Here is a 13742-nt window from a genome sequence, read left to right as displayed (position 1 = left end):
AATTAAGGATGTAAAAATGAAGATTTTGAATGATTTAGTAACCTTCCCTGCTGTATGATGACACAGATACGTTAATGCCTAACTACAAAAGCTACTTTAAAATTTAGCTCATCTCCAGACAATAAGTTAGGTCACTTGCATATTAGATGTCAAGCTCAGGCAAAAACTAGTAGTGTCATGGGCCACTTGGAATATACTTAAAATAGACCTACTAATTTTTTACAAAATGGAGACCTCCAAATCTACATCTGCAATATTCTTTTCTTTAGGTTCATGATTAGTCAACAATTTTTTTCTGCTTTATATCTTAACTCTTTTCTAGCCACCAGTTTCCAGACACTATCATGATGTCAACCAGACCTTCCTGGGCAGATGACCCCACCAATGTGTCCTGGAGCCCTGCTTCCCCAATGCTCTGCCCCGCTAGGGAAAGAGAGAGACAGGGAGGGAGTGTGAATTGACCTGTCAATAACCATACTCAGCAGGGAAGCAATTACAGAAGCCAGACCTCCCACCTTATGCACTCCATAATGATCCTGGGTGCATATTCCCAGAGGGATAAAGAACAGGAAAGCTATCAAGGGAGGGGACTGAATACAGAGTTTTGGTGGTGGGAATTGTGTGGAATTATACCCCTTTTATCCTATGGTCTTGTCAATATTTTTTGTCAATAAATAATAAAAAAAAATACATCAGAATTGAAAGGGAGAAAATGGTGTTTCTGTGATATGGATGAGTCCTACGTTGAAAAGGCACTGATCTGTTCTGGGGCCCATATTAAGCTTAGGATCCTATGTGACCTCTGCAATCCTGTAGATCTGAAATCACACTCTGTGGTCATGAGTAGGAACGTTCCAAGCGGCCCCAATTTCAGGATCCATCTTCCTCAGGTGGAACATAGAGTATGTTATCCAGCCTCCCTTCAGAGGATAGAACATTCTCTACTATTGTTGATCCATGTTGAGGACAAGGTCCTATGGGGCTCACAAAGGGCTCTATTGTATTGTTCCTGATAGAGATGACCAGTAACAATGGAGAGAGGGATTTATTCGAGGTGTAGGCCCATCATGTCTGTTTGGGAATCTCAGAACTCTCTGAATAGGGTCCCAGCTGGTGGGGTGGCCTGATAGTGGCTAAAAAGTCATCATTAAAGTATGCCAGTCTCTTGTCCTTATTCAACTTTTGTAGTCCTTGCTTTGACAAGGTTAACTTTAAAGTGAGTGAGGGAAGTATAATAGGAAGTAGATGAGGAGGGTATGTAGGTCTAAGTAGAAACTATTTCATTAGGAACTTTATGGTGTCTTTTTAGGTCTTTCTACATGCTTGCTTACTTTCAGGTATATAGTTTGCCCTAACTTATGGATACCTGTGAACATATGACCGATCTCATGGGACCTGGTCTATAATGGATGGGGTTTACAATCAATAATATTTATACACCTTTCCCATATCTGGGAGCTACTCTCTTCCCTGATCCAGCTTTCTGGTCCTTTTTCCAGCCATGACATCATCTCCCCAGACAATTAACTTGGATATCAGATTTCAGGCTAAGGGAAAAAAGCAAAACAAACAAAAAACATAGTATAGTCATGGGCCCTTTGGATTATAACTAAAATAGGCCTACCAGCTATCTACAAAATGGAGACCCCCCAACTCATCAACTGAATCATTCCAGCCTTTAGGTTCATGATTACTCAACAATTTGTTTGGATTTATATATTGACTCTTTTATCAGCCACCAATTTCCAGATGTCAACTGGACTTCCCTGGGCAGACGACCCCACCAATATATCCTAGAGCCCTGCTTCTCCAGAACCTCACCTCACTAAGGAAAGAGAGAGACAGGCTAGGAGTATGGATCAACCTGCAATGCCCATGTTCAGCAGGGAAGCAATTACAGAAGCCAGACCTTCCACCTTCTGCACCCCATAATGTCTCTGGGTCCCTACTCCCAGAGGGATAAAGAATAGGAAAGCTATCAGGGAAGGGGATGGGATATGGAGTTCTGGTGGTGGAAGTTGTGTGGAGTTGTACTTCTCTTATCCTATGGTTTTTGTCAGTGTTTCCTTTTTATAAATAAAAATTAAAAAAAAAGAAAAAGGCATTAATTTCAACATCTCCTGGTCTATTAGTGATTTAACCTCAAGCCCAACACCCTATGTTAACTAATTGTTACAATAAATTTGTTTTATATGTTTGTTTACCACATTTGTTGATGGTGTATTGTAGTCTTTATTTAAAATTAATTTGTTTTAGGATTTATTAAGGAATTTGCTTCAATTAAGAAAATGCACTTTAAAGCAAAATAATCATGATTAAATAGTGGTGGATAAGAGTTAAATTACCAAAAAGAAAAAAAAAAAAGGTAATCTATAATTTGGATAGAGATTTTTTAGAAAAATATTTATTTATTCCCTTTTTGTTGCCCTTGTTTTATTGTTGTAGTTATTATTGTTGTCTGTCTTTGTTGTTGGATAGGACACAGAGAAATGGAGAGAGGAGGGGAAGACAGAGAGGGGAGAGAAAGATAGACACCTGCAGACCTCCTTCACTGCTTGTGAAGCGACTCCCCTGCAGGTGGGAAGCCAAGGGCTCGAACCGGGATCTTTATCCTGGTCCTTGCGCTTTGCGCCACCTGCACTTAACCCACTGCGCTACCACCCAACTCCCTTGGATAGAGATTTAAATCAATGTAGACAATGGTCTGCTACTTGATTTTTAAAAATTATTTGATTTTTTAAATTTATACACTTTGCTTTTATTAGATCTATGGGTCCCAGAATCTATGAATTTCAAAAATTCTCTTGAAAAATTATTTTATTTAAAAATATTTTATTTATTTATTTTAATGAGAGAGACAGACTGAGACCAGAACACTACTTAGCTCTGGTTTATGGTGGTGCTAGGGATTGAACCTGGGAATTTTAGTTTCAGTCATGAAAGAAAAAATTACTTTAGATACTATAAAAATGTAATCTCATGAATATTGTAAGACTATGGAAGTATGTACATTACACATGGAATTATATCTGATCTAAAATAATTAGATTGAAGGAGATTTTATAGGTTGTTAATGAAACTCACTATATGGACAGAAAATTCTTTTTTAAAAATTTTTTTTAATATTTATTTTATTTATTTATTCCCTTTTGTTGCCCTTATTGTTTTATTGTTGTAGTTATTATTGTTGTTGTCGTTGTTGGATAGGACAGGGAGAAACGGAGGGAGGAGGGGAAGACAGAGAGGAGGAGAGAAAGATAGACACCTGCAGACCTGCTTCACCACCTGTGAAGGGACTCCCCTGCAGGTGGGGAGCCGGGGTTCGAACCGGGATCCTTATGCCGGTCCTTGTGCTTTGCGCCACCTGCGCTTAACTCGCTGCGCTACAGCCCGACTCCCGGACAGAAAATCTATGTCGTTGTATTTTTTTAACTAAACATGATGCCTGCTATAAGAAGGCATTCAACTTTTATTTATAAGTGAACTAATGAATCCAAATTAATTACTCAGCACAGGAGCCTGAGTATTAGTATTTCTGATATGCAATATTCTTTTCAATAACCATGATCAAAGACGGGTTTGAAAACCAGTGCACAGAAGTGTATTCATGAGTTGGAAAACATGGATAGCTAGTGAACAGTCAGCTTATGTTGCATATATGTGCTTATTATAAAACATCTTTCAGATTTATATTTAAAATATGAATACACCATAAAAATAAATGTGGACACTTTCCATTACTATATGGAATTATTCAAAGAAGAAAAGTAAAAATACATTTGTGTTAAAATCATATGCATAATATTCTTAATAGTCAGTCTGAGTCTACATTGTTATGTTTTACTTTTAGTGACTCAGAATTTTTAATCATTGTCAATAACTCCTGCTCTGTTGCTATGACTTCCAAGGTTATAACTGAAGTTATCTTGCAAAGACTATATTTTAAAAGTACTACCTAACTATGTAACATAGGCTGGGCAAATACTGCTCTATAGATGTTTCTTCTGCCACTGTAAAGAAAGATCTATGAGTCTTTTTTTAATGCACATTTAAATTTTTTGTATCTTTATTTATTTGTTGCATAGAGACAGCTAGAAATTGAGAGGAAGGGAGACTGAGAAGGAGAGAAGCAGAGAGACAACACTTGTGAGCCTTTCCCTCTGCAAGTGGGGACTGGGGGCTTGAACTCAGGTCCTTGCACATTGTCACTGTGTGCTCATCCAGGTGTGCCACCATACAGTCCCCAAGATCTATGTGTCTTAAAATCACTGTGAGCACAATAGAACATTTTGTTGTTTTCTGGTTTTTCATCAAATGCTGAAAATAAATTTTTAAAATTGAATCTTTGCTCATTTAAATATATTGAAAATGATTACTTGCCCCGTGAGAACATAAAGATTATGTTTAGAAAATTTAGAAAAGACAAAAAAACAAATTCAGAAAGTCATATGAATAGTATAACTTCATCTGTGTTTGATCAATAAAACTCGATGAGGTAGAAATTGTAGTTTTTTTTTTTTTCCCAGAGGCACTGGAACTACTGTATTCAAAATGCTGTGATTTTATTCCTGGTGTCATGACTGAGGTTAAAAAAATTCAGTTAACTAAAAACTTTAAAAAACAAACAGTACTTTTATAAGTAATGCTTTCCTTTTGTTCTAGTGGAGCATGGTCTGTTAGATAAGACTGGCAATGCAGGTTCAGTCTAATCTACAGATACATATCAATTATCTCAGATTGTGGTTCAAGGACAATTTATATGAGAATTCCTTGTGAGACTAATAAAATGCATATTTCCCAGTTACATTGTTAAAATTAAAGACTTGGGGCCAGGTGGTGGCACACCTGGTTGAGTGCACTTGCTACAATGCATAAGAACAGAGGGTCAACTCCCAGCTCCCTACTGAGGAGGAAAGTTTCACAAGTGGTGAAACAGTGCTACAGTAGTCTTTTTGTCTCTCTTTCTCTCTCATCTATCTCCCCACTTCCTTCTTGATTTCTCTGTCTCTTCCCAGATTAAAAAAAAATAAAGTTGCTTAGGGGGCTGGGTGACAGCACCGCGGGATAAGTGCACATGGTGCAAAGTACAAAGACTGAAGTAAGGATCCCAGTTCCAGCCCTCTGGCTCCCCACCAGCAGGGGGGTCACTTCACAAGTGGTCTATCTTTCTCTCCCCTTCTCTGTCTACCTCTCCTCTCTCAATTTCTCTCTGTCCTATCCAACAACAATGACAGAAATAACAACAACAGTAATAATACTAATAACATCAATGATAAACAACAAGGGCAACAAAAAGGAAAAAAGGGTGCTTAAAAGTAATGACTCAGTCTCTGGGAAAAAGGGTCAGATATTTGCAGTTTTAATGAGTTTACGTGGTTACTCACCTACACATTAAAATAATGATATATTTAAATATGCCAATGGTTTGCAAACTTTGCCGTGCTTCAGAATTGCCTGGAGGATGTGATAAAATACAGAGTACTGGCTTCTGATTTTTAAATATGTGGGATAGAGTTTGGAAACTGTCATTTCATGTAATTATTTGGTGATACTTCTAGCCAAAGAACACAGACTGAGAACCACTGCTCTTCAATAATACTTTTCAAAAATATTCATAACAGAGAATTCACCTTGGCATTTTGCTAATGGATTAGCTATAACTTCCAGATATTTTGATTCACTTGGTTGGGAATGGTGTCTAATCATTTACATGTTGAATACGTTCCCAGGTGATGATTTATTTTGCTGAACTGAGGGTCACAAAATTTGAACCTAATTAAACACTTGGACTATCAAATAACATCAATTACTTTTGGTCCAGTCTTTCCATTCATTTTTAGTTCACTCAGTGATATTTAAAAACATGCTTGTTTTTCAATTGTATTAACAGTAAAGCAATTATAAACAAACCACAGTTACCGGCTATCTAGGTTGGTCTATCTCAAGATGTTCATTTATAATATAATCAAGAAAACTTGATGCTTTATAAGCTTTTCCTTTTTTAATATTTTATTTTTGAGAGAGAGAGAGAGAGAGAGAGAGAGAGAGAGAGAGAGAGACCAGAGCACTCCTCAGCTCTGGCTTATGGTGGTGCAAGGGATTCAGTCTGGGTCTTGGGAGTCTCAGGCATGAGAGTCTGTTTGCATAACCATTATGCTATCTTCTCCGGCCCTGAAGCTCTTCTTTTTATCCAGTTAAGAATACAGTGCCTTATTCTGACTGTGTGATTTAGCAGTTCATTGGTGGCTGGCTATATTTGGGCTTCAGAAGTGGTGGCTCAGAACTTTAGTGACAGGTGAGTGGAAGACTTATATTTCTATAAACTTATAATTGTACACACCATTAAGAAATCACTAATAAATAAAAGTATAGATTTTGAGGATTTGCATAAAATATTGGAAACATATCAATCATGATCTTTTGTTCACATCTGAAGTGTTCTCAAGTGACAGCTTCCTGTCATATAAAACATACATTTTTATCTATAAGATAAATGGGATAGATTAAAAATCTGCTTTGCAAGCTTCTAGCCCCAAAATCCTGTACTAGTAAATATACCTTTGGGATGCCTTGCTGTGTGAAAACAAATATTACTGTGATTGGAGACTAACAGAGCATAGGATTTGCAAGTGTGACACTCCTGGTTCAGTCCCTTCACTCCACATGACACAACAGTGTTCAGTTCTCTCACTTTCTCATTAAATAGACAAGTACTTTTTTTTTTTTTCAGGCACTATTCAGGGAAAGAGAGGACCTGTGGATAAAAATGGTCCCTGGTTGGCAAAGCTGAGCTCTTTTATCCTGACCTGCCTTTAGTGAATGAAATTCTCACTGGGCTGTTAAATGACCTGTCTTCTCTTGGCCCTGCCCTCCACATTTGACTTTTAAAGGTCCCTGCTTCCTTCTTCCTTTCTTTTATTTATTTATTTAAAAAAGGAGACACTAACAAAACCATAGGACAAGAGGGGTTACAACTCCACACAATTCCCACCACCAGATCTCTGTATACCATCCCCTCCTCTGATAGCTTTCCTATTCTTTATCCCTCTGGAAGTATGGACCCAAGGTCATTGTGGGATGCAGAAGGTGGAAAGTCTGACTTCTGTAATTGCTTCCCTGCTGAACATGGATGTTGACTGGCCACTCCATATTCCCAGCCTGCCTCTCTCTTTCCCTAGTAGGGTGGAGCTCTGGGGAAGCAGAGCTCCAGAACACATTGGTGGGGTCGTCTGTCCAGGGATGTCTGGTCAGCATCATGCTAACATCTGGAACCTGGCATCTATTGAGATAATCATGTGGTGTTTGGCTTTGCTTTTATTGATGTGGTGAATGACATTGATTGACTTAAGTATGTTGAATCAGCCTTGCATTCCTGGGATAAATCCCACTTGGTTGTGATGACAATCTTTTTGATATACTGCTGTATCTGGTTGGCCAAGATCTTGTTCAATATTTTGGCATCTATGTTCATCAGAGATATTGGTCTGTAGTTTTCCTTGTTTGTTGTGTCCCTACATGCTTTTGGTATCAGGGTGATGTTGGCTTCACAGAAGGTAGAAGGGAGTGTTCCTGTTTCTTTGATCCTGTGGAAGAGCTTTAGAAGTATAGGTATTAGCTGTTTCCTGAAAGTTTTATAGAATTAGTTTGTGAAGCCATCTGTTTCAGGACTTTTGTTGTTGGGAAGATTCTTAATAACTGTATTGATTTCTTTGTGATTGGTGCATTTAGGTTTTGTAGTTCTTCTTGGTTCAGTTTTGGAAGGGCATATGTTTCTAAGAATTCTTCCATTTCTTCCAGATTTTATAGCTTGGTGGCTTATAGTTCTTCATACAAGTCTTGCATGATTTTCTGGATTTCTGTGGTGTCAGTTGTGATATCTCCTCTATCATGTACAATTCTATTTATTTGGGTCTAATCCTTTTTTTTTTTTTTTTAGTGAGTCTGGTGGCTAGGGGTTTATCAATCTTGTTTAATTTTTCAAAGAACCAACATTTGGCTTCATTGATCTTTTGTATGGTTCACTTATTTTTCGATGCTTTTTATTTCTGCTGTAAGTTTAGTAATTTCCATCCTTCTGGTTGCTTTATGGTCCCTTTGTTCTTCTTCCTCTAAGTCCTTAAGGAATGCAGTAAGGTCGTTTATTTGAGGTTTTCCTTGTTCTCTAATATGTGATTGTATGGCTATGAGTTTCCCTCTCAATACTGCTTTAGTTGTGTCCCAAATATTTTGACAACTTGTGTTTTCATTTTCAGTTGTTCCCAGGAACATTTGAAATTCTTCCTTGAATGCCTGACCAAACAGTTCTTAAGCCATATGTTTTTGAGTTTCCAAATTCTGTGACTTTTAGTAATTTTCTGTTTGTTGTTGAATGTTAGCTTTACTCCACTGTGGTCTGAGAAGATACTTGGTATGATTTCAATGCTCTTGAATTTGTTGATACTGTCTTTGGGGCCTAACATGTGGTCTATCTTTGAGGATGTGCTGTGTGGATTTGAAAAGAATGTGCATTCCAGGTTTTTGGGGCAAAGGTCTCTGAAAATGTCCAGGCAGTTTAGTCTGTCCATCTCTTCATTTAATTCTCTTGTTTCTTTGTTGATTCTCTGCTTCATTATCTGTCTCAGTGTGAGAGTAGGGTGTCGAAGTCTCCTGCTATTATTATATTACTATTGATGTATTTTTGTAGTTCTTTCAGTAGGTGTTGGATGTATTTAGATGCTCCCTTATTGGGTGCATAGATGTTAATAATTGTTAAATCTTGGTTGATTGATCCTCTAATCATTATGTAATGGCCTTTCCTATCTTTTATTACTTTAATTAATTTAAAGTCTATGGTGTCAGAGATGAGAATGGCTGCTCCTGCTTTTTGTTGTGGTTCATTAGCCTGTATGATAGTTTTCCATCCTTTCACTTTAAGTCTGTGTTTGTCTTGTTGGGTCAGGTGGTATTCTTGTAAGGAACATACAGTTGGGTTGTGCTTTCTGATTCATCCTCCCATTCTGTGCCTTTTAATGGGTGAATTTACTCCATTGTCACTTATTGATATTATGTATTTAATGTACTGTAGTGCTATTATTCATCCTGTGCTCTTTATGTGGCACATATTTTAGTGATGTTATTGTTTATAAGAGGTCTTTTAGTACCTCTTTCAGGGCACACTTGGTGATGGTTGCCTCCTTTAGCTGTTGCCTGTCTGAGAAGGTTTTTATCCCTCCATCTAGTTTGAATGGAAGTCTAGCAGGATATATTATCCTTGGTTGAAACCCTTTTTCATTGAAGGCTTAGTAGATATCTTGCCATTCTCTTCTGGCTTTTAGAGTTTGAGTGGAGAAGTCTGCTGACAGTCTTATGGGTTTTCCCCTGTGTGTGACTTTTTGTTTTTCTCTTGTAGCATTTAGGATCCTTTATTTATCCTTGCTTCTTTTCATTGTAACTATGATGTGACTTATTGTCTTCAATTCTGGGTTGACTTTGTTTGGGACTCTCTGGGTATCTTGAGTCTTAATATCCTTTCTGTAGTTTATGTCTGGGAAGTTTCCTTCCATTATTTCCTCTAGAATATTTACTTCCCCTTCTTCTCTTTCTCTGGTAGGGCAATTATACGAATGTTACTTCTTTTGAGATCATCCCATATGTCTCTGTTGTTGTTTTCAGTGTCTCTCAATCTCTTTTTGAGTTCTTTTACCTCTTTCTTAGTTTTCTCTAGCTCATCCTCTGTCTGGCTAGTTCTTTTTTTTTTTTTTTTTAATTATTTATTTATAAAAAGGAAACATTGACAGAACATAGGATAAGAAGGGTACAGCTTCACACAATTCCCTGTGAAATTCATCTGTATACCAACCCCTCCACTGATACCATTCCTACTCTTTAACCCTCTTGAATTATGGACCCAAGATCCTTGTGGGATGCAGAAGGTCGAAGGTCTGGCTTCTGTAATTGCTTCCCCACTGAACATGAGTGTTGACAGGTCGATCCATACTCCCATCCTGTCTCTCTCTTTCCCTAGTGGGGTAGTGCTCTGGGGAAGCAGACCTCCCAGGCACATTGGTGGGATTTTCTGTCCAGGGAAGTCTGGTCACATCCTGCTAGCATCTGGAACCTGGTGGGTGAAAATAGAGTCAATATACAAAGCCCAACAAATTGTTGAATACTGGATAATTCTGTTTTCTGCTTCTGTTAATCTGCTTTCCCTTCCCTCAGTGTCTTTCTTCAGTTTAGTTACAGTATTAGTTTGTTCTGATAGTTGGCCTTTTAGCTCAGCTATTTTAGCTTTCATTTCTCTAATTACAACAAAGTAGCTTGTATTTTCTTTGAGGCTCTCATCTGTTGTTTCCTTACTTCTGATCACACTTTCCTCCATAGTTGTCTTCATTTATGTGAATATTAGGTTTACTATTGCTTGTATACTTTTCTTACCTATGGTTACTTTTGACTGATTTGTAGTTTCTTCTGGGCTCCTGTCCTGATTCATTGTGGCAGCAGTTTTATTTGCTCTTGATTTAACCATTTTTTTATTGATGTGGTCTTTATTTTTCTGTTCTGTCATTCTTCAGTTGTTGTGTTTTGAGTACAAGCCACGCTATACTAATGGCCTTTAAAACAAGTGAAGTCACCAACCTCAGAGATTGCAACAATAGTAACTGAAGCAAGTATTGATGCAGTTCATCCAATACCATTTAGCCAAACAACACTTCCAGTACAAGAAAAAACAGCAACCAAACAAAAGAAAAAGAAAGAGACAGGAAAAAAGGGAAAGCATGATTAGACAATTATGCAAATCTACTGTCTACTATAAATTATAGGGATAGAAAGGGGAGAAAGGGAAGTAGAGAAGACACACAAACAGAGTCCACTCTGAGTCAGATTTCTTCCCCAAAATAATTCACAAGCGAGTATCAGTGAATTCAGAGAACAAAAGAAGGAGGAAGGAAGAAAATACTTTTTTAAATAAAGGATGAAAGAATTAAAAAGGAAGAGCAGTGAAAGGAAAGAGGGTTTTTTTTTTTTAATTATCTAGGAGGAGGTAAAATGGAGAGTGGAGAGAAGAGGTAGAGAGGAACAAGTTCCTCTCACAATGGATAGGACAACCAGTCACTTAGCAATGGAAAAAGTAACAATGGTTAATTTTGATCAACCTAAAGAAAGTGGTTGGAAAAGGAACACATGTATATAATAATAGTAGTAATAAAATATAATAGAGTAGAAAACCTCTAACAGTCAGTCTGCAGCTTGGACTGCTTGACTGCCTGCAAGCAGCCTGAGCAAAGACAGCCAATTGGAAGAAATACCCCCCCCAAAAAAAAAAACTTTCCAGGTAGTCTTTCCCTGGCAGAAATGAGGCTCTGATTGGTCAGGTATTTTGTCACTCAAATAGAGCTCCAGACACTTAAAAAAAAAAAAGAGAGAAGTTAAAGGAAGAGTCTTGGAATGATACCCCTGGTAAGCCAGGAATCTTGGTAAATAAAATAACTCAGTGGGGAGCCTGCTAGGAGTGACTGCTCTGTCCCTGGGGGCTTGTACTGGGGTGGGTGGTAAGCTCAGATATAATCAAAGGATTTTCCTTTGTCCCCCTGACTTCTGATTGTCTATCCAAGCGAGAGTTATGGGAATGCCTTTGACCAGCCCCTGTTCACCCTCTTACAGACATCCCAGTATCCTAATCTATCTAGCACATCCGGGTTGCAAGCTGCTGCCTCTTGGAGCTCACAGCAGCTGTGATAAGTACTTTTTTTTTTTTCAATACCCTACTCAGTGGCACCACCTCCCAAGCCCTAATTATTATTTTTTTTTAATTTCTTTATTGAAGAATTAATAATAATAATTTTACATTCGACAGTAAATACAATAATTTGTACATGCATAACATTTCCAAGCCCTAATTTTTTTTTAATTGAAGAACTTTTTTTTTTTACAAGAATGTAGTTTTTTCAGGGCTACAAGTATGCATCTCTCCCAAATATCTGTTAGCTTACTTTACTCAACACCAAAGTGTCATATCCCTCCACCATGGCACAGCCCACTGTCCTTTTTAAAAACTCTTTCTTCTCAGTTAGTAAACTCAGATCGGCAGTTAAATAGAATAAGTGGGGGCCAGACAGTGGCACACTTGGTTAAGTGCACACATTACAGTGTGCAAGGACCTGGGTTCAAAACCCCCTGGTCTCCAGCTGCAGGGGGAAAGCTTCAGGAGTGGTGAAGCAGGGCTATGGGTATCTCTCCCTCTCTCTATCCTCCTCCCCTCCCCTCTCAGTTTCTCCCTGTCTTTATCCAATAATAAGTAAATAAAAATAAATGTTAAATATAATAAGTGTTCGTGTTTCACCCTTAACTTCTCCTGCTTCCTTTCTTTCTTTTTTTTTTAAAAAGATTTTATTGATTTATTAATAAGATAGGAGAGAGATAGAATCAGACATTACTCTGGTAAATTTGCTGCCAGGGATTGAACTCAGGACCTCATGATTGAGAATCCAATGCTTTACCTACTGCACCACCACCCAACCACTTTTTTTTTTAAATAATTTATTTCTTTATTGGGGAATTAATGTTTTACATTCAACAGTAAATACAATAGTTTGTACATGCATAACATTCCCCAGATTCCCATTTAATAATACAACCCCCACTATGTCATTCATCATCTTTCATGGACCTGTATTCTCCCCACCCACCCACCCACCCACCCCAGAGTCTTTTACTTTGGTGCAATACGCCAATTCCATTTCAGGTTCTACTTCTGTTTTCTTTTCTAATCTTGTTTTTCAACTTCGGCCTGAGAGTGAGATCATCCCATATTCATCCTTCTGTTTCTGACTTATTTCACTCAACATGATTTTTTCAAGGTCCATCCAAGATCGGCTGAAAACGGTGAAGTCACCATTTTTTACAGCTGAGTAGTATTCCATTGTGTATATAGACCACAACTTGCTCAGCCACTCATCTATTGTTGGACATCTGGGTTGCTTCCAGGTTTTGGCTATTACAAATTGTGCTGCCAAGAACATATGTGTACAGAGATCTTTTTGGATGGATGTGTTGGGTTCCTTAGGATATATCTCCAGGAGGGGAATTGCAGGGTCTTAGGGTAGGTCCATTTCTAGCCTTCTGAGAGTTCTCCAGACTGTTCTCCACAGAGGTTGGACCAATTTACATTCCCACAAGCAGTGCAGGAGGGTTCCTTTGACCCCACACCCTCTCCAGCATTTGCTGCTGTTACCTTTTCTGATGTATGACATTCTCACAAGAGTGAAGTGCTATCTCATTGTTGTCTTGATTTGCATTTCTCTGACAATCAGAGACTTGGAGCATTTTTTCATGTGTTTCTCAGCCTTTTGGATCTCTTCTGTGGTGAATATTCTGTCCATGTCCTCCCCCCATTTTTGGGTGGGGTTATTTGTTGTCTTGTTGTTGAGTCTGGCAAGCTCTTTATATATGTTGGTTATTAAACTCTTATCTGATGTATGGCATGTAAAGATCTTCTCCCATTCTGTGAGGGGTCTCTTGATTTGGGTAGTGGTTTCTTTTGCTGTGCAGAAGCTTTTTAATTTGATGTAGTCACATAGGTTTATACTTGCCTTAGTCTTCCTTGTAATTGGATTCGTTTCACTGAAAATGTCTTTAAAATTTATGCGGAAAAAAGTTCTGCCAATATTTTCCTCTAAGTATCTGATAGTTTCTGGTCTAACATCCAAGTCCTTGATCCACTTGGAATTTACTTTTTTTTGTATTTGGTGAAATACAGTGATTCA

This window comes from Erinaceus europaeus, chromosome 2 (assembly GCF_950295315.1).
Source record: "Erinaceus europaeus chromosome 2, mEriEur2.1, whole genome shotgun sequence".
NCBI lineage: Eukaryota > Metazoa > Chordata > Mammalia > Eulipotyphla > Erinaceidae > Erinaceus > Erinaceus europaeus.
Note: the sequence above shows the minus strand (reverse complement) of the source record.